The sequence below is a fragment of the Peromyscus leucopus genome, chromosome 5 (assembly GCF_004664715.2).
Source record: "Peromyscus leucopus breed LL Stock chromosome 5, UCI_PerLeu_2.1, whole genome shotgun sequence".
Taxonomy (NCBI): domain Eukaryota; kingdom Metazoa; phylum Chordata; class Mammalia; order Rodentia; family Cricetidae; genus Peromyscus; species Peromyscus leucopus.
Genome location: NC_051067.1, coordinates 93,993,435 through 94,016,031, shown reverse-complemented (window position 1 = coordinate 94,016,031; position 22,597 = coordinate 93,993,435). Strand labels below are relative to the sequence as shown.

Below are 22,597 nucleotides of genomic sequence, written 5' to 3'. Positions count from 1 at the left end.
CAGTTTCAACAAAAAGCCTCACCTACAAATGGTGCCCAACAAAGGGCACTTACAAGCACATAAGGCCTAAGAAAGCTGTTTTAAAAAAGTTTGAAAAACAAAGCCAAATGTGGCTTTGGCTTCCTAGTTTCATGTCTCTCATGCCACCTGCAGTACCAAGACATGTCTTCTAGCCACTTCCTGCAGGCTTGAGTTGCCAGTGTGAGCCCCACCAGTACACCATGAGCTAAGCTGTGTGGCGGCTTAAGACTTTGCTCATGCAGACAGAAAAGGATACAGATATACAGTAAAGACAGATTCAGATCGAAAAAAAACAAAACAAAAGCAAACCTCTAAACTGGTTACAGTGTGTTTAAAAATGTACATAGGCTTGTGAGAGAAAAGAGAAAGAGTAGGGACAGTCATAGAAAAATAGTTTTAAAACAATAAAGTCTTTAAAGAAAGAATAAAATAGCTCTAGCACCTAGGCACAACCCATGCCCCTCACCCCCACACATTGCTGTCCCAGTTGCAGGTCAGAAGGGAAGATTCCTGTGGGCAGAGCTCCCCACCAACACCCTCCATTGAATGCTGCAATCTATAAGACCCACTACCTCCCCCAACCAGATCCATCCCCCCCCCCACGTGACCTCAGCAGCTCTGTGAGACACAGAATTCACCAGCTCCAATCGGACCAAGAGCTTTGAATGGACCAAGAATGCTGATTGGACCAGGAATAGTCCCCTGAGACACAGACACAGTAAGCACAGATTGGAGTAAGAATACTTTCCTCAGACACAGAAACCTCTTGCATTGACCGGAGGAAGAGATGGGTAGACACCAATGCAAAAATACATACAACACAAAGAGCAATATGGCATCACTAGAACCTAGTAGTTTTTCAACAGCAAGACCTGAACATCACAACATAGAAGATGCAAAAGAAAGCAACCTTAAAAATAACTTTATGAAGATGATAGAAGTCTTTAAAGAGGAAATGAAAAAAATGCCCTTAAAGAAATTGAGGAAAAGACAAACAAAAAAATTGGAAGAAATCAATAAATCCATTAGAGAAAACAAGGAAACCAAGAAAAAGAAATCAAACAGGTAAAGGAAACAGTTCAAAACCTGAAAATTGAAACAGAAGCAATGAAGAAGACAAAAATCAAGGGAATGTAGAAAATGGAAAATCTGAGTATATGAACAGGAACTATAGATGCAAGCATAACCAACAGAATACAAGAGATAGAAGAAAGAATTTCTGGCATGGAGGATATGATAGAGGAAATAGATTCTTCAGTAAAAGAAAACACTAAAGTGAAATAAGTCATAACACAAAACATCCAGGAAATCTGGGGGACCCTTAAAAGGCCAAACCTAAGAATAATAGGAATAGAAGAAGGAGAAGAATACCAAATGAAAGGCCCAAAAAATATTCAACAAAATCATAGAAGAAAACTTTCGTGACCTCGTCGTGCAATGGTAGCGCGTCTGACTCCAGAAAACGTTCCCAACCTAAAAAAGGAAATGCCTATGAAAATAGAAGCTAACAGAACACTAAAATAGAATAGATCCCACAAAAGTCCCCTTGCCACATAATAACCAAACCACTAAACATACAGAATAAAGAAAGAATATAAAGAGCAGCAAAGGAAAATGGCCAAGTGACTTATAAAGGCAGACCCATCAGAATCACATATGATTTCTCAATGGAGACTCTGAAATCAAGAAGGTATATATATATATATATATATATATATATATATATATAGAGAGAGAGAGAGAGAGAGAGAGAGAGAGAGACAGAGACAGAGACAGAGACAGAGAGACAGAGAGACAGAGAGACAGAGAGAGAGAGAGAGAGAGAGAGAGAGAGAAAGAAAGAGAGAGAGAGGATGCCAGCCCAGACTACTATATCCAGCAAAACTTTCAATCACCATAGATGGAGTGAACAAGACATTCCAAGACAAAAACAGATTTAAACAATACCTATCCACAAATCCAGCCCTACAGAAAGCACCAGAAGGAAAATGCCAACCTAAGGAAGTTAGAGGAACCTGTGAAAACAAAGGCAATAGATAACCCCACAGCAGCAAATCCCATAGAAGGGAAATACACACCCACTACCACTACAAGATAACAGGAATTAACAATCACTGGTCATTAATATCCCTTAATAAAATGGACTCAATTTGCCTATAAAAAGACACAGACTAGCAGAATGGATACTAAAACAGGATCCATCTTTCTTCTGCATATAAGAAACATATGTCAACTTCAAAGACAGACACACCTCAGAGTAAAAGGCTGGGAAAAGACTTTCCAATCAAATGGACTTAAGAAGCAAGCTCATGTACCTATCCTAATATCTAACAAAATAGACTTCAAACAGAAATCAATCAAAAGAGATCAGACAAGACATTGCATATTCATCACAGGAAAAAGTCCATCAAATGAAGTCTCATTTCTCAACATTTATGCCCCCAAATACAAGGGCACCCTCATATGTAAAAGAAACATTAATAAAGCTTAAATTGCACATCAAACCCCACACACTAATAGTCGAAGACTTCAACAACACCACTCTCACCAACAGACACGTCTACCAGAAAGAAATTTAACAAAAAAAAAAAAAAAAAAATAGGTGATCTAACAGATTTTATGTGTAGACAAATTTCTAAACAGTCTTATTAAATAAGAAACACAGAGCCGACTTCCCTTCTGGACCAGAGGTGAGTATCCGGGCCCAACCAGGACCCCATCCCTGGGTACCAGCCACTCCGGGAAGACCTGCCCAACTTGGCCCCAGGTTCTGGCCACTGGGCAGGTCCCCTTCTAGCCCCACCAGGAGGGATCCCCTTTTCCAAGCCCCCGGCAGCCCCTGCAATCTCCACGCCCTGCCCCCATGCCTACCTGTCTGAGACCCCAGCCACTTCCTGAGACTTAGAGACTGGCCCCCAGCTCCCATCCTGCCCCCGACTTCCCTTCTGGACCAGAGGTGAGTATCCGGGCCCAACCCGGACCCCATCCCTGGGCACTAGCCACTCTGGGAAGACCTGCCCAACTTGGCCCCAGGTTCTGGCCACCAGGCAGGTCCCTTCTAGCCCCACCGGGAGGGATCCCCTTCTCCAAGTCCCCCAGCAGCCCCTGTAATCTCCACGCCTGACCCCCACGCCCATCTGCCCGAGACCCCAGCTACCTCCTGAGACTTAGAGACCGGCCCCCAGCTCCCATCCTGCTCCTGACTTCCCTTCTGGACCAGAGACTTCCGGTCCAGATAAGAGCTTCCATCCTGCCCGGGAGTTCCCATTTGGACAAGAGAACTCCCTTTTGGACAAGAGAGAGAGACTTCCTGAATCTGCCAGCTCTTTCTGAAACAAGTACACTGATAAGACCAAGAAGGAACCACAAGGAGATGGGCAGACATCAAGGCAGAAGTACATACAACAAAATGAAGAGCAATACAGCATCACGAGAACCTAGCCCGCCTCCAACATCTAGACCTGAACATCAAAAATTGGAAGAAGCAGAAGAAAGTAGCCTTATGAGTAACATCATGAAGAAGGTAGAGGCTTGTGTAGAGGAAAAGACAAGAAAATTGGAAGAATGCTGTAAACAACTAGAGGAAAGGGCAAACAAATTAGAAGAAAACAATAAAGCCCTGCAAGAAAACAATAAAGTCCTGGAAGAAAACAATAAAGTCCTGTGAGAAAACAATAAAGTACTGGAAGAAAACAATAAAGTACTGAAAGAAAATCATGAAAAAGCAATGAAACAAACAAAGGAAACAGTCCAAGACCTGAAAAGGGAAATTGAAAAGATAAAGAAGACACAAACAGAGGGAATGCTGGAAATAGAAAACCTGAGTAAAAGATCGGGAACTTCAGATGCAAGTATAACCAACAGAATGCAAGAGATGGAAGAGAGGATTTCTGGCATTGAAGATACAGTAGAAGAAACAGTTTCATCAGTCGAAGAAACACTAAAGCCAACAAAGTCATGAACCAAAATGTCCAAGAAATTTGGGACACCATGAAAAGACCAAACCTACGAATTATAGGGATAGAAGAAGGTGAAGAATATCAACTCAAAGGCACAGAAAATATATTCAACAAAATTATAGAAGAAAACTTTCCCAACTTAAAGAAGGAAATGCCTATGAAGATACAAGAAGCCTATAGAACACCAAAAAGTCCCCTCAACACATAATAATTAAACAACTAAATGTACAGAATAAAGAAAGAATATTAAGAGCAGCCAAGGAAAAAGGCCAAGTGACCTATAAAGGTAAACCCATCAGAATAACACCCAATTTCTCAATGGAGACTTTGAAAGCCAGAAGGACCTGGACAGATGTAATGCAGACACTAAGAGACCATGGATGTCAGCCCAGACTAATATACCCAGCAAAACTTTCAATCATCATAGACGGAAGGAACAAGACATTCAAAGACAAAGCCAGATTTAATCAATACCTATCCACAAACCCAGCCCTACAGAAAGCACTAGAAGGAAAATTCCAACCGAGGAAGTCAGATACACACTCGAAAACACAGGCAATAGATAAAGCCACAACAGTAAACCCCAAAGAAGAGAAGTACACACACACTACCACCAAAAATAACAGGGATGAAGAATCACTGGTCATTAATATCCCTTAATATCAATGGACTTAATTCACCTATAAAAAGACATAGACTTACAGAATGGATACGAAAGCAGGACCCAACTTTCTGCTGCATACAAGAAACACATCTCAAATTCAAAGACAGACACTACCTAAGAATAAAAGGCTGGGAAAAGACTTTCCAATCAAATGGTCTTAAGAAACAAGCAGGGGTAGCCATCCTGATATCCAACAAAATAGACTTCAAACTAAAATCAATCAAAAGAGATCAAGAAGGACATTACATACTCATCACAGGAAAGATCCACCAAGATGAAGTTTCAATTCTGAACATTTATGCCCCAAACACAAGGGCACCCACATATGTAAAAGAAACATTACTAAAGCTTAAACCACATATAAAACCCCACACATTAATAGTGGGAGATCTCAACACCCCACCTTCACCACTGGACAGATCTCCCAAATTGAAACTTAACAGAGAAATAAAGGACTTAACTGATGTCATGACCCAATTGGACCTAATAGATATCTACAGAACATTCTATCCTAACAAGAAAGAATATACCTTCTTCTCAGCACCCCATGGAACTTTCTCTAAAATCGACCACATACTTGGCCACAAAGCAAATCTCAACAGATACAAAACAATTAGAATAACCTCCTGTGTTCTATCAGACCACCATGGTTTAAAGTTAGATTTCAACAACAACAAAAACTACAGAAAACCTACAATCTCATGGAAACTGAATAATGCTCAACTGAATCACCAATGGGTTAAGGAAGAAATAAAGAAAGAAATTAAAGACTTCCTAGAGATCAATGAAAATGAAGACACCACACACCCAAACTTATGGGACACTATGAAAGCATTATTAAGAGGGAAATTCATAGCACTAAATGCCCACATAGAGAAGTTGGAGAAATCCCACACTAGTGACTTAATAGCACACCTGAAAGCTCTAGAACAAGAAGAAGCAAAGTCTCCCAGGAAGAATAGATGCCAGGAAATTATCAAAGTGAGAGGTGAAATTAATAAATTAGAAACTAAGAGAATAATACAAAAAATTAATGAAACAAAGAGTTGGTTCTTTGAGAAAATCAACAAGATAGACAAGCCCTTATCCAAACTAACCAAAAGACAGAGAGAGAGAATCCAAATCAACAAAATCAGAAATGAAAAGGGGGACATAACAACAGACATTGAGGAAATCCAGAGAATTATAAGGTCATATTTCAAAAACCTCTACTCCACAAAACTGGAAAACCTAAAAGAAATGGACATTTTTCTGGATAGGTACCACATACCTAAGTTAAATCAAGACCAGATAAACTATTTAAATAGCCAATAACCCCTAAGGAAATAGAAACAGTCATTAAAAGTCTCCCAAACAAAAAAAGCCCAGGACCAGATGTTTTCAGCGCGGAATTCTACCAGATCTTCAAAGAAGAATTAATACCAATACTCTCTAAATTGTTCCACATAATAGAAACAGAAGGAACATTACCAAACTCCTTCTATGAGGCTACAATTACCCTGATTCCTAAACCAAACAAGGATGCAACAAAGAAAGAGAACTACAGACCTATCTCCCTCATGAACACTGATGCAAAAATACTCAATAAAATACTGGCAAACAGACTCCAAGAACACATCAGAACAATTATCCACCATGATCAAGTAGGCTTCATCCCAGGGATGCAAGGGTGGTTCACCATACGAAAGTCCATCAATGTAATACACCATATAAACAAACTCAAAGAAAAAACCACACGATCATCTCACTAGATGCAGAAAAGGCATTTGACAAAATCCAACACCCCTTCATGATAAAAGTCTTGGAGTGATCAGGAATACAGGGAACATACCTAAACATAATAAAGGCAATATATAGCAAGCCAACAGCCAACATCAAATTAAATGGAGAGAAACTCAAAGCATTTCCACTAAAATCAGGAACGAAGCAAGGCTGTCCACTCTTCCCATACTTATTCAATATAGTACTTGAAGTTCTAGCCAGAGCAATAAGACAACATAAGGAGATTAAGGGGATACAAATTGGAAAGGAAGAAGTCAAGCTTTTCCTATTTGCAGATGACATGATAGTATACTTGAGTGACCCCAAAGATTCCACCCAGGAATTGATAAAGCTTATAAACACCTTCAGCAACATAGCAGGATACAAGATCAACTCAAAAAAATCAGTAGCCCTCCTATATACAATGGGCGAAGAAGCTGAGAAGGCAATTAGAGATACATCACCCTTTACAATAGCCACAAATGACATAAAATACCTTGGGGTAACACTAACCAAGCAAGTGAAGGACCTATATGACAAGAACTTTAAGTCCCTGAAAAAAGAAATTGAAGAAGATGTCAGAAAATGGAAAGATCTCCCATGCTCATGGATAGGCAGGGTTAACATAGTAAAAATGGCAATCTTACCAAAAGCAATTTACAGATTCAATGCAATCCCCATCAAAATACCAACACAATTCTTCACAGACCTGGAAAGAATAATATTCAACTTCATATGGAAAAACAAAAAACCCAGGATAGCTAAAAGAAACCTGTACAATAAAATAACTTCTGGAGGCATCACAATCCCTGACTTCAAGCTCTACTATAGAGCTACAGTAATAAAAACAGCTTGGTATTGGCATAAAAACCGACATGTGGACCAATGGAATCGAATTGAAGACCCTGACATTAACTCACACACCTATGGACATATAATTTTTGACAAAGAAGCCAAAAGTGTACAATGGAAAAAAGAAAGCATCTTCAACAAATGGTGCTGGCATAACTGGATATCAACGTGTAGAAGGCTACAAATAGATCCATATCTGTCACCGTGCACAAAACTTAAGTCCAAGTGGATCAAAGACCTCAACATCAATCCAGCCACTCTGAACCTGCTAGAAGAAAAAGTAGGAAGTAGTCTTGAACGCATTGGCATAGGAGATCACTTCCTAAATATAACACCAGTAGCGCAGACACTGAGACAAACAATCAATCAATGGGACCTCTTGAAACTGAGAAGCTTTTGTAGAGCAAAGGATACGGTCAACAAGGCAAAGCGACAGCCTACAGAATGGGAAAAGATCTTCACCAACCCCACATGTGACAGAGGACTGATATCCAGAATATATAAGGAACTCAAGAAATTAGACATCAAAACGACCAACAGTCCAATTGAGAAATGGGCTTTAGAACTAAACAGAGAATTCTCACCAGAGGAAACCCAAATGGCTGAAAGACATTTAAGGAATTGCTCAACATCCCTAATCATCAGGGAAATGCAAATCAAAACAACTCTGAGATACCACCTTATGCCTGTCAGAGTGGCTAAGATCAAAAACACTGAAGACACTTTATGCTGGAGAGGATGTGGAACTCGGGGAACTCTCCTCCACTGCTGGTGGGAATGCAAGCTTGTACAACCACTTTGGAAATCAATATGGCACTTTCTTATAAAATTGGGAATCAATCTCCCCCAAGATCCAGCTATACCACTCCTGGGAATATACCCAAGAAATGCTCAATCATACCACAAGAGCACTTGCTCAGCTATGTTCATATCAGCATTGTTTGTAATAGCAAAAACCTGGAAACAACCTAGATGCCCTTCAACTGAAGAATGGATAAACAAATTGTGGCACATATACACAATGGAATACTACTCAGCAGAGAAAAACAATGACATCATGAGGTTTGCAGGCAAATGGATGGATCTAGAAAAAATCATCCTGAGTGAGGTAACCCAGACTCAGAAAGACAAATATGGTATGTACTCACTCATAGGAAGATGCTAGATGTGGAACAAGGATGACTGGACTGCTACTCACATCACCAGTGAGGCTACCTGGAAAACAGGACCCCAAAAAAGACACAGAGAAATAGATGAGATCTACATGAACAGCCTGGTCATGAGTGGGAGCAATGAAGGGCGACGGTCGAGGGAAAGAAAGTGGGAGATCCTAGCTGGATCAAGAAAAGAGAGGGAGAACAAGGAATAGGAGACCATGGTAAATGAAGACCACATGAGAAGGGGAGGAAGCAGAGAGCTAGGGAGGCCCACGGAGATCCACAAAGATACCCCCGCAAAAGACTGCTGGCAATGGTCGAGAGACGGCAGGAACTGACCTATTCTGGTGATGGGATGGCCAAACACCCTGATAGTTGTGCCATAAACCCCATCCAAGGACTGAGGAATCTGGATGCAGACATCCACGGCTGGGCCCCTGGTGGAGCACTGGGAGTCTAATTAGTGAGAAAGAGGAGGGTTTATATGAGCGAGAATTGTTGAATCCAAGGTTGGATAAAGCACAGGGACAAATAACCAAATGAATGGAAGCACACGAACTATGAACCAAAGGCTGAGGGGTCCCCAACTGGATCAGGCCCTCTGAATGGGTGAGACAGTCTTTTGGCTTGATCTGTGTGGGAGGCAGCTGTGCGGTGGTGCTGGGTCCTGTGCTCATTGCATGAGTTAGCTGTTTGAATCCTGGGACTTATGCAGGGACGCTTGGCTCGGTCTGGGAGGCGGGGACTGGACCTGCCTGAACTGAGTCTATCAGGTCAATCCCGGTCCTCGGGGGAGACCTTGATCTGGAGAAGGTGGGGATGGGGGGTAGGCAGGGGAGAGGGGGAGGGGGACGAGAGGGGGAGAACAGGGGAATCTGTGGCTATTATGTGGAACTGAATGGTGTTGTAAAATTAAAAAAAAATTAAAAAAAAAAGAAAAGAAACACAGAGCCAAATACAGAGATAATAGCCAAAGAGATCAAAGAACTAGCGAAGAAGAGCCATGACTACCTTATCTTATCACCTCGCCACCATTGCTTCCCCAGAGAGAGAGCTTCTTCTGTGTGACTTGTGTGTTTATTGCTTTCCTGTTCTACTTTCTCATTGGCTCTAAGCCCAGGCACATGACTTCCTTGTCACTGCCTGTCTATAGAGACCTCCAGGTCTCTATGGTTGGTACTGGGATTAAAGGCTTGTGTCACCACACTTGGTTGTGTCCTTGACCACACAGAGACTTTGCCTGCCATGTGATCAGATTAAGGACATGGGCTACCACCACCTGACTTCTGTTCCTGGCTTGCTATGACCTCTGATCTCCAGGCAAACTTTGTTTATTATCATACAAATAAAATCACATTTCAGCACAATTAAAATATCACCACAGTTATGATTCAAATGTATTTAATAGATATGTACAGAACATTCTACCCTAACATGAAAGAATATACCTTCTTTTCAGCACCCATGGAACCTTCTCTAAAATCGACCACATTCTCAGTCATAAAGCAAATCTCAACAAATGCAAAAAAAAAGGAATAACCTCCTGTGTTTTATCAGACCACCATGGCTTAGGCTTAAAGTTAAAATTCAACAACAACATAATTTACAGGAAGCCTACAACCTCATGGAAACTGAGTAATGCTCAACTGAGTCACCAATTGGGTCTAGGAATAAAGAAAGAAAGAAATTAAAGACTTCCTAGAATTCAGTGAAAATCAATGTACAACATACCCAAACTCATGCTATGAAAGCAGTGCTAAGAGGAAAATTCATAGCACTAAATGCCTACATAAAGAAGTTGGAAAAAATCTCACACTAGCAACTTAACAGCACACTTGAAAGCTCTATAACAGAAAGAAGTAAACCCACTCAGGAGGAATAGATGACAGGAAATAATCAAATTGGGGGCTTAAGTCAATAAAATAGAAACAAAGAGAACAATGCAAAGAATCAGTAAAACAAAGAGTTGGTTCTTTCGGAAAATCAACAAGGTAGACAAACCCCTATCCAAACTAACCAAAAGGCAGAAAGAGAACATCTAAATTAACAAAATCAGAAATGAAAAGGGAGACATAACAACAGACAATGAGAAAATCCAGAGAATCATCAAGTCATGCTTCAAAAACCTGTACTCTACAAAATTGGAAAATATAAAAGGAATGGCCAATTTTCCGGAAAGGTACCACATACCAAAATTAAATCAAGACCAGATAAACAGTTTAAATATACCTATAACCCCCAAGGAAGTAGAAATAGTCATTAAAATCTCCCAACCAAAAAAAAAAAAAAAAGCCCAGCACCAGATGATTTCAGTGAAGAATTCTATCAGAATTTCAAAGAAGAGCTAGTACCAATATTCTTCAAATTGTTCCACACAATAGAAACAGAAGAAACATTGCCAAACTCTTTTTATGAGGCTACAGTTACCTTGATACCAAAACCACACAAATATTCAACTAAGAAAGAGAATTACAGATCAATCTCTTGCATGAACATTGATGAAAAATACTCAATAAAATACTGGCAAATCCAAGAACGCATAAAAAAATTACCCACCATGACCAAGTAGACATCATCCCAGAGATGCAAGGATGGTTCAATTTACAAAACTCTGTCAGTGTAATACATCATACAAACAAACTGAAAGAAAAAAACTACATGATCATCTCATTAGATGCTAAAAAAGCCTTCCACAAAATCCAACACACCTTCATTATAAAGGTCTTAGAGAGATCAGGAATACCAGGAACATACCTGCTGTGGATAATGCTTTTGTACATTGGTTTAATAAAACACTGATTGGCCAGTAGCCAGGCAAGATGTATAGGTGGCATAAGCAGACAAGGAGAATTCTGGGAAGAGGAAGCCTGAGTCAGGAGATACCAGCCCACTGTCTAGGGAGAAGCATGTAATGGCACACAGGTAAAGCCATGGAACATATGGCAACATATAGATTAACAGAAATGGGCTGAGTTTAAGTGTCAGGGCTAGTCAATAGTAAGCCTGAGCTAATGGCTGAGCAGTTTTAATTAATATAAGCCTCTGTGTGTTTACTTGGGTCTGATCAGCTGCAGACTGGGTTGAACACAGGAAAACTCCAACTACAAATGATGCCCAATGTGGGGCATGAATTTCCACCTAAAACCTGAGTAAAGCTTTAAAAAAGGATTCTAAAATGGAGCCAAGAACAACTTCCAAGTTGTGTCTCTCATGTGAGTCATGATACAGAGACACCTTGGCATGGGGGCTTGAGCTACTCTATGGCAGGTTCGTGGCATGTGGGTTTGACCTGTAGCATGGCAGTTTCCCAACATGGTATACTGAGGCATCTCCAAGCTGCACATTACGCTGCATGGTAGATTTAGCCTTTCCTAATACAGACAAAAGAAGAGGTTTCTGGGGTACACACTGCTTTGATAGAAGCATAGAGCCAGTGCCTCCCAGAGTCTGTGGAGAGCATGGCTCCCAGAGCTTGCAGTGAATTATCTCTGTCATGTTGAAAAACTGAGATGGGTGGAGGCAGAAGCAGTACTGACCACAGCAGTTTAAAGCAATAGATCCACAATAAGGCAGATTCAGATGGAATAAAACTTTAAATGGTTTACAACGTGTGTAAAAATGTATGTATGCTTGGAAGAGAAAAGAAAATAAATATAGACCATTATATAAAGGAATAGTTTTAAAAAATAAAGTATTTAAAGACACAGTAAAGGTAATATAAAGAATAAGCCACATAAAGGTTGATATTACACAAAGAGTCTGGGTTATATTGTCTTTGGGATTTTTAACTGCAGAGAGTCATTTGATTGTAATTGCTGCTGAGTTAAATCAATATGTGTATTTTAAAGGTATCTTGATTTCAAAAGTTAAGTCTAAGGATATGTTGCTTTGGAAAAGAAATTTTCTGCTTTTGTTTCCACAAAAGATGAGAACCTGTGGATTGCTTCCAGGCTAATAAAGTTTGACCAGCCAAGACCCCCTAAAAGGTCTCCAATGATATATGGCCCAGATCATCCAACATCCAAAAAATGCAACTGGTGTAGACAATGCAGCCTTATAGATGACTCCAGTCAGGACTTGACCATAATTCTTAATTTTCTAAGGATCCCTATAAGACTACCAGCACCCCCTATCAGCAGGAAGTAGCCTAGAACACTATGCCCACATTCCTGGCCCCTAAAAATGGATCAGGGGAGTTTGTCTTTATTTAGGTTGTTGTTTACAAATTGTTATTGGTCATAGTCAATCTCTTTCTAAAAGAAGAAAGGGGGATATGATATGGAAATATAGGATATAGATATGATAGAATAAAGGGTGGATTGTTGAGCCTACTTTTAAAGAGCAACTTGCTTAAAATGTTTTACCTTGGTATAGATTTTAGTTTATTGATACAAATTTAAAGTTAATTTGTTATACTGTATATGTGTGTGTGTGTCTATCTATATATTTCTACTCTTGTTTAAGGTATTATATTTATGTAACTCATTTAAATTGTAATGGATAATTAAGAAATACAGATTAATAGTCATCTATGATAATCAAACGTATAGTCATGTTAGTTAAGTTTTCTAGGTATACATAGATATATTTCAATTAGGTAGGTAATCTTCAAATACTTCAAAGACCTACAGAAAATGGCATTTAAAATGTTTTAAAAACTTAGACTTTCTGGACAGTGAGACACATCTGCTCCTGGCAGCACCAATTTATTTCAAAGAGAAAGATGAGCATCGAAGACACTCTATATGGAGTTTACATTCTTTTTGGCAAACATAGTCATTTGGGCAAGAAACTGTTCTTGCCTGGACTGCTTGACAAAATGTCATATAAACTGGGCATGCAGGACCCAAAGAAAGATGACCACTGAACTGTGCAAGGTGAGATGGTCCTTTAGGTTCCTGCTTCACAGAAGAAACTGCCAGACATTCTACAGGACACAGAGAAAAAAGTGACTGAGAGACTAGGCCTATAGGCTGAAGATGGATGCCCCAATGTTACAGAGGAACTTTGGATGAATGTCCAGGCAGGCAGCTGTCTCTATCATTCTAGATGTTTGGAGGTTGCTTATAATGCATTTCCTATTTACTTAGGTAATATTATATCCTTCTGAGGTCTTTGATATAGTTGAAGACTAGATAGTTATAATTATAATTTTCCTTAGTTATGATAAAAAATAAGTTAAATATGAAACCTTAGACTCAAAAATATAGGATAAATAGAATATTTTGTTTGAATTTGCCAAATATAGACTAGATATTCTAACTGTAATTCTTGCTAGATAACTGTTTTGTTATATAGAATTTTACTATGTTAAAGTTAAAACATTGCTTTTTAATTAAACAGAAAAGGGGAAATGCTGTGAAATAATGCTTTTGTACACTGGCTTAATAAAATGCTGATTGACCAGTAGCCAGGCAGGAAGTATAGGCAGGATAAGCAGACAAGGAGAATTCTGGGAAGAGGAAGGCTGAGTCAGGAGATGCCAGCCTGCCGTCCAAGGAGAAGCGTGTAATGGCACACAGGTAAAGCCACAGAAAACATGGTGACATATAGATTAATACAAATGGGCTGAGTTTAAATGTAAGAGCTAGTCAGTAGTTTCCTGAGCTAATGGCCTAGCAGTTTTAATTAATATAAACCTCTGTGTGTTTACTTGGGTCTGAGTGGCTGCGGACGAGGTGGGACACAGGAAACTGCAACTGCACATACTTAAACATAACAAAGACAATTTACAGCAAGCCAGCAGCCAACATCCAATTAAATGGAGAGCATCTCAAAGTGATTCCATCAAAATCAGTAACAACACACAGCCACCCACTCTCCCCATATCTATTCAATATACTACTTGAAGTTCTAGCCAGAGCAATGAAACAACATAAAGAGATCAAGGGGATACACGTTGGAAAGGAAGAAGTCAAACTTTCGCTATTTGCAGATGACATGATAGTATATATAAGTATCCCAAAAATTCTACCAGGGAACTCCTACAGCTGATAAAAACCGTCAGAAATGTGGCAGGATGCAAGATTCACTCAAAAAAAAAAAAAAAAGCTTGCCTATATACTAATGATAAATGGGCTGAAAAAGAAATCAGAAAAACATAACCCTTTACAATAGCCACGAACAATATATAATACCTTGGGGTAACTCTAACTAAGCAAGTGAAAGATCTGAATGGCAAGAACTTTAAGTCTTTGAAGAAAGAAATTGAAGGAGATGTCAGAAAATGGAAAGATCTCCCATGTTCATGGATAGGTAGAACCAACATAATAAAAATGACAATCTTACCAAAAGCAATCTACAGATTCAATTCAATCTTCATCAAAATCCCAACACAATTCTTCAAAAACCTGGAAAGAACAATGCTCAAATTCATATGGAAAAACGAAAAATCCAGGAAAGCTACAACAATCATGTACAATAAAGCAACTTCTGGAGGCATCACTATCCCTGACCTCAAGCTCTACTATAAAACTATAGTAATAAAAACAGCTTGGTATTGACATAAAACTGACAGGTGGATCAAGGGAATTGAATTGAAGACCCTGGCATTAATCCACACAATTATGAACATCTGATTTTTGACAAAGAAGCCAAAAATGTACAATGGAAAAAAAGAAAGCATGTTCAACAAATGCTGTTAGCATAAGTGAATGTCAACATGTAGAATACTGCAAATAGATCCATATCTATGGCCATGCACAAAATTCAAGTTCAAGTGGATCAAAGACCTCAACATAAATCCAGTTACACTGAACCTGATAGAAGAGGAAGTAGGAAGTAACATTGAACACATTCACATAGGAGACCACTTCCTAAATACAACACCAGTAGCACAGATGCTGAGAGCAACAATTAATAACTGGGACCTTCTGAAACTGAGAAGCTTCTGTAAGGCAAAGTACACAGTAAATAAGACAAAATGACAGCCTACAGAATGGTAAAATATCCTCACCAACCCCACATCTGAAAGAGGGATGTTCTCCAAAATATATAAAGAACTCAAGAAATTAGACATCAAAACACCAAACAATACAATTTAAAAAACAATGGGCCACAGAGCTAAAAAGAGAATTCTCCACAGAAGAATCTCAAATGGCTGAAAGACATTTAAGGAATTGCTCAACATCCTTAGTCATCAGGGAAATGTAATTCAAAATGACTCTGAGATACCATCTTACACTTACCAGAATGGCTGAGATCAAAAATACTGATGACAGCTTATGTTGGAGAGGATGTACAGCAAGGACAATACTCCTTCACCGTTGGTGGGAATGAAAACTTGTACAGTCACTTTAAAAACCAGTATGGAGGTTTCTCAGAAAATTGGGAATCAATCTACCTTAAGACCCAATGATACCACTCTTGGGCATATGCCCAAGAAATGCTCAATCACACCACAAGGACACTTGCTCAACTATGTTCATAGCAGCATTATTCATAATAGCCAAAACCTGGAAACAACCTACATGCTCCTCAATTGAAGAATGGATAAAGAAAATGTAGTACATATACAAAATGGAGTACTATTTAGCAGTAAAAAAACAATGACATCATGAAATTTTCAGGCAAATAGATGGAACTAGAAAATGTCATCCTGAGTATTGTAACCCAGACTCAGAAGGACAAACATGGTATGTATTCAGTCATAAGTGGATACTAGGTGTAACTCAAAGGAAACCAGACTACAACCCACAGCTCCAAAGAAGCTAGCTAACAGAGAAGACACTAAGAGGAACACATGAATCTCCCTGGGAAGGGGAAATAGATGAGATCTCCTGAGTAAACTGGGCATAATTTGGGGCAATAGAGGGTAGGAGATGAGAGATGAGGACATAAGGGAATGGAATGATTGAGCTGAAACAGGAACAGAGTGAGAGACCAATGAAAGATATCTCTTGATAGAGGGAGTATCATGGGGATAGGGAGAAACCTGGTACTAGGGAAGTTCCTAGGGATCCCCAAGGATGACTCCAGCTTAGACTACTAGCAATAGTGGAGAGGGTATCTGAGCTGGCCTTACCAAGTAATCAGATTGGTGAATATCCTAACTGTCATCATAGAGCTTTCATCCAGTAACTGATGGAAGAAGATGTAAGATCCACAGCCAAACACCAGAGTAAGCTCCAGGAGTCCAGTGGAAGAGAAGAAAGATTCTATGAACAAGGGGCATCAAGACCATGATGGAGAAATCTACAGGGACAACTGAACCAAACTAGTGGGAATTCATTACTTTAGACCAACAGCTGTGTAGCTGCATGGGACTGGACTAGACCCTCTGTGTAAGTGATACTATTGTGTAGCTTGGTCTGTTTAAGGGGCCCCTGGAAGTGGATCAAGATCTATCCCTGGTACATGGGCTGACTTTTTGGAGCCCATTACCTATGATGGGACACCTTGCACCCCCTTCATACAGGGGGAGAGGCTTGGACCTGCCTCAGCTGAATGTACTAGGCTCTGCTGACTCCCCATGGGAGGCCTTACCTTTTCAGAGGGGATAGGGGATGGTTTGAAGGGGGGAAATCTGGGAGGGGGAAGCAGGAGGAGGGATGAGAGGGGAATCTGTGATTCATACGTAAAATGAATAAAAAAATTATTAATAAAGAAAAATAGAACAACTAAAAAATTTAAAAAAGAAAGAATAAAATAATATAAAGGGAAAAACCACATAGCTATGAAAAGTGCATGGAAAGTTTGGATCCTGTATGTTATTGTGTTGTCCTTTAATTTTTTGAATTCTAATGAGCAAACAACAGCTGCTAAGAGACATTGGCTTATGAAGGCTACTGGATTAAACCAACCTATATATTTTGAAAATATCTTGACTTCAAAATGGAATTCAAAATGTGTGTTGCTTTAAAGAAGAGGTTATGCTTTTGTTCTCACAAAAAACAAAAGGCTATTGATTCATCCAGGGTTGAAGAACATCATTTGTTTGAGGAAGACGCCTTGAAAATCCTGGCTACAGACATAAAGAAATAAACCTAGAAAAACTACAAGACATGTGACATATATTTGACCTACTCAAACATAAAAGAAGAAATTATTTTTTGCTAACTTGTATACAACACATATTCTATCCTCATATTAATGCAGATATGTATGTTACCTTTTAAAGTTTATGTATTTTCAGAGCAAGAGGACCAGACTCCTGTAGCATGAATCTTAACAGTTCTTAGTAATAAGATCAAACCCGGAGCCAGTTATTGGGGTGAACACTGGAAGATCAGAGAGACAGAACGAGCCACAGCTAGCCTCACCTGGCCAACTTCTCAGCTGGTCCTCTGTGTCCTCATATCCGAATGGCTCTCAGCTGAATTGCTGCTCAAAAGCCTGAATGCTTAACCAGCCAAATGCATAACCAGGTCAAATGCTTAACCAGGCCAAATGCTTAACCAGGCCAAATGCTTCTAGTTTCTGGTCCTCAGGCCTTATATACCTTTCTGCTTTCTACCATCACTCCCTGGGATTAAAGGCTTGCTTTCTGGGATTAAAGGTGTGATGAGTCACCATGCCTGTCTGTATCCTTGAACACATGGCTTTCCACCTCTGGAATGCTAGGATTAAAGGCGTGTGCTATCACTGCCTATCCTTTATGTTTAATATTGTGGCTGCTCTGTCTCTGACCCCAGATAAGTTTATTAGCATGCACAATATTTGGGGGAATACAATACCACAGACACCAATACAAATGGATGGCCCAAGTGATCCATTATCTTAGAGCTCCTCTGCTGCCATTTCCTCAGAGCTCTGCATCCAGAACAGCTTCAAGACTACTGGCCAAGATGGTCCAGCCTCACAGACTAATCCAGCCATGACTTGACCATAATTCCAATTTTTCTCAGGGTCCCCCAATGATGCCAGTGCCCTAGACAATGGGAAGCAGTCTAGAGAAATGGGTTATGGATGTTTGTCATCATTTAAGGGCAGTTGGTTACAAGTTATTATTAGTTATTATATTATTACAAGTTATTGCCATGGTCAGGAAAAAAGCTAAACAAAGTAGTTAAATTCAAAAATCTCTTTCTAAAGGAAAAAAGAAAGATATAATAAAGAAATGATGAGATAAAAGGATAATTTATTTAATCTACTTTAATCCAAAAAGCAACTATTAATCCCAAAATATTTTACATTGGTATGGATTTTAGTTCATTGACACAAATTTAGAGTTATTTTTGTTATACCGTATGTAAATTTCTACTCTTGTTTTGTATATTGTGCTTATGCAGCTCATTTAAAAATGTAATGTATAATTAAGAAATACAGGTTAGTAGTTAGTCACCTATAACAATCAAATTTGTAGTCAAATTAGGTATGTTTTCAAGGTTAAGCAAATATATTTAGATAGATAGGTGATCTTCAAAGACCTGCAGAATATGGCATTTAAAATGTTTTAATAGCATAGGGCTTTTCTTGACAGTGAGACATGTCTACTTCTGGCAGCATCAATTTACTTCAGAGAAGATGATGGGCATTAAAGAAGCTCCATAGCCTGGCGGTGGTGGCGCACGCCTTTAATCCCAGCACTCAGGAGGCAGAGCCAGGTGGATTTCTGTGAGTTCGAGGCCAGCCTGGACTACCAAGTGAGTCCCAGGAGAGGCACAAAGCTACACAGAGAAACCCTGTCTCGAAAAACCAAAAAAAAAAAAAAAAAAAAAAGAAGCTCCATATGGAGTTTGCTTTCACTGTGGCAAAAACTAGCCATTGGGCAAAGAAACTGCCCTTGCCTCAGTTGCTGAGAGTTACTGTCCAAACTGGACCAGCAGAATGCAAAAGAAAGCAACTGCCAAACTTTGTCAAGACAAAGTCTGTGAGGCTGGGGCCATCTTGGCCAGACAGTCTTTCAAAGTTCCCTGCTTCTCAGAAACGCTGTCAGCTATACTAGGCCTATAGGCAAAAGATAGATGCCCCAGTGATAGAGTAGCTTTGGGTAACTGTCCAGGCAGCCAGATGTCCCTGGTCATCAGGTAATATTATGTCCTTCTGGAGTCTTCGATGGAGTTAAAAACTAAATAGTTAAACTTATAGTTTTACTTAGTTATTAAACTCACAAAGATAAAATAGATAATAGAATATTTTCTCTAAATGTGCCAAATATTAATGAACTGGATATTGTAACTGTAATTCTTACTTGATAACTGTTTTGTTGTAAATAATTTTACTATGTTAAAAATAAGACCTTCCTTTTTTTTCCCTTTTATTTTATTTTACATTACCATTCAGTTCTACATATCAGCCATGGATTCCCTTGTTCTCCCCCCTCCTGCCCCCCTCCCTTTCCCCCCCCAGCCGACCCCCCATTCTCACCACCTCCAGGGCAAATCCTCACCCCCCTCCAGGACTGTGATCAACCTGGTAGACTCAGTCCAGGCAGGTCCAGTCCCCTCCTCCCAGACTGAGCCAAGTGTCCCTGCATAAGCCCCAGGTTTCAAACAGCCAACTCATGCAATGAGCACAGGACCCAGTACCACTGCCTAGATGCCTCCCAAACAGATCAAGCCAATCAACTAAGACCTTCCTTTTTAATTAGACAAAAAAAGGGGGAAATACTATGGGACAATCTTTTTTGTACACTGTGAGTATTTGTTGCTCTCATTTGTTTAATAAAGAGCCAGCTGGCCAATAGTGAGGCAGAAAGAGTTTAGGCAGGAGAGCCAGACTGAGAGAATACTGGGAAGAAGGAGGGCAGAGTTGCCAGCCAGACATAGAGGCAGCAAGAGATGAACATGCTGTGCTGAAAAAAAGGATCACCACGTGGTACAGTGTAGAGGGTCGCAGCAGTTCAAGGAGTGGCAAAGGCAGAGCCCTAGCCACGCTCCTCGAGGCTGTCGGCCAAGCCTGCCCCTGCCAATGTGGATGTGGAGCTGAAGAAGGCCGTGGGAAAGGATAAATCATCAGACAAAAAAGTGCAAACAAAAGGGAAGAGGGGAGCAAAGGGCAAACAGGTTGAGGTGGCTGACCAGCAAACCACAGATGTGCCTGCAGAACATGGAGAGGGTGAAAACCAGAGTCCAGCCTCTGAAGTAGAAGAGAAAGAAGCCAAGTCTGACTAACCATCCATTGTGTCTGTCAGTGTCCCCGCCTCTCTTCTTGTACAATCCAGAGGAATATTTTATCAACTATTTTGTAAATGTGAGTTTTTTAGTAGCTCTAGGAACATTTTTAAAAGGTGGGAGGAAGTCCCACCTCATCCCATTTTTTAAGTGTAAATGATTTTTTAAAAAGGTTAAATCACTTGCTGGTTGTTTATTTTTGGTACAACCAGAAAATAGCAGGATATTGAATCAGGAGAGGCTGTGACTGTCTTGGGGGTCACCATAACATTCCGTAGAGGGGCCTAGTTTTATATCCTACAACACAAAGCATACTAAATGGTAATTTGGAGCCTTGGTTGTGCATTTGTGTCTGGAATATTTTAAGTTATTTCTGGTCTCGTGTTTCTAGTAGAACTGTATCCTAAAAAACCACTCCTCGGTCCTTGCCCTGTCAGAACTGTCTCTGGTCACGGCAGTCCATATTCCTAACAATTGTGATAATGTACTGTGAAAGATTGAAATTTTGAATATATACTGTACGTGACATAAAATTGTAAGTCAGTGGAATTAAGGATTGATTGTTATGTGAGATCTTAGAGAAAACTTGCCAAGCTTAGGCTGGAACATCACTGGAATAAGTTCAAAGAGAAACAACACATTGCTCTTTGGGGTACGTGAACACAATGCATGACTCTTAGAGTTTGGGTCCATGTTTTGGGAATTGAGATGTCTGTGTACCCAACTAATAAAGTCTCAGTTGTGAAAGAGTAAAAAAAAAAGAAAGAAAGAAAAAGAAATGTGGGTTAATTTAAGTTGAAAGAGCTAGTTAGTAACAAGCCTACAACATCAGCTGAGCTTATATAATTAATAATAAGTCTCTGTGTGGTTATTTGGGGGAAGTGGCAGTCCCCCCCCAAAAAAAAAAAAACTCCATCTACAATATCCCTCAGTATTGTCACATTGGAAACCAATCCACTAGTCCTATGACTCATTGGGCCCAAATTATATCAAAACTATAGAGGTGGATCACATAGGATGTATCTTCTTAAACTATTTACCCATAGTGCAGCTGATATCTGGAAAGTGTGTCTTGAGAGTCTGCTCCTCTTTATCGTGAGTACGATTCTATTCCAGAATGCCTTGTTACATGTTTTCACATTCATTCATTGAAGGATATTTTGCCTGTTTCCAATTTGAGGTCTTTACTCACAGCAAGCATATAAACATCTCTGTACAGATTCAGAAATGTCTATAAGTTTTCAGTTCTTTGGAATAAATATCTCAAAATGAAATTTCTGCATTCTCTAGAACCTTAAGAGAGTGGCTGACTGTTTTCAGAGTGGCTGTAACATTTTTAATCCTCAAAAACATTTTATAAAGATCTAACTTCTCCTGTTTTCTCTAGCTTTTGGTGATAGTAGTGCTTTGTTCTAGTAGCGAACCAGATGTGTTGTCACATTTCAGCATGCCTTTGCTTTAAGATCTCCAGGATGTAGAACATACTCTAATGTACCTGTTTCATGTGTGCATCTTCGGTGAAGTCTTGAGTCGCTTCTTCTACCCGTTTTGAAAACTGAGTGTTTTTATTGTTGAGATACTCAGAATGCAAATAATATCCCACACATGAGACTGACATATTTTTCCCAGTCTATAGCTTACCTTTTCTTTTCTTTTTTTTCTTTTTGGTTTTTTTTGAGACAGGGTTTCTCTGTGTAATTTTGGTGCCTGTCCTGGATCTTGCTCTGTAGACCAGGCTGGCCTTGAACTCACAGAGATCCACCTGCCTCTGCCTCCTGAGTGCTGGGATTAAAGGCATGTGCCACCACTGCCTGGCTTGTAGCTTACCTTTTCATTCTCTCAAAAATATGGCTAAGTTTTGCAACTTGATAAAGTCTGTTCATTAGGTTTTTTTTTTTTTTTCTTGGACTACTTATATTTCTGCTATCAGGCTTGAGAAAGCTTGTTTAACCTATACACATAATTTTCTTCTAAAAATATCTTCATTTGGCTGGGGAGATAGCTCAGCCAAAGGTTTACAACCAAAATATCAAGAGTTTGGTTCCCAGAACCAATGCCAAGGCCTACCCTACCCCAGCTTCCAAGTCAAAAATAATAAGAATGAAAATATTGTCATGTTTGACATTTACA

At 39.6% G+C, this 22,597-nt stretch overlaps 1 pseudogene; it reads left to right on the top strand.

The window, feature by feature from the left end:
• Window positions 1-20,467, top strand: part of LOC114709920 — a 41,832-nt pseudogene extending 21,365 nt beyond the window's left edge.
• The last annotated feature ends 2,130 nt before the right edge of the window (window positions 20,468-22,597 follow it).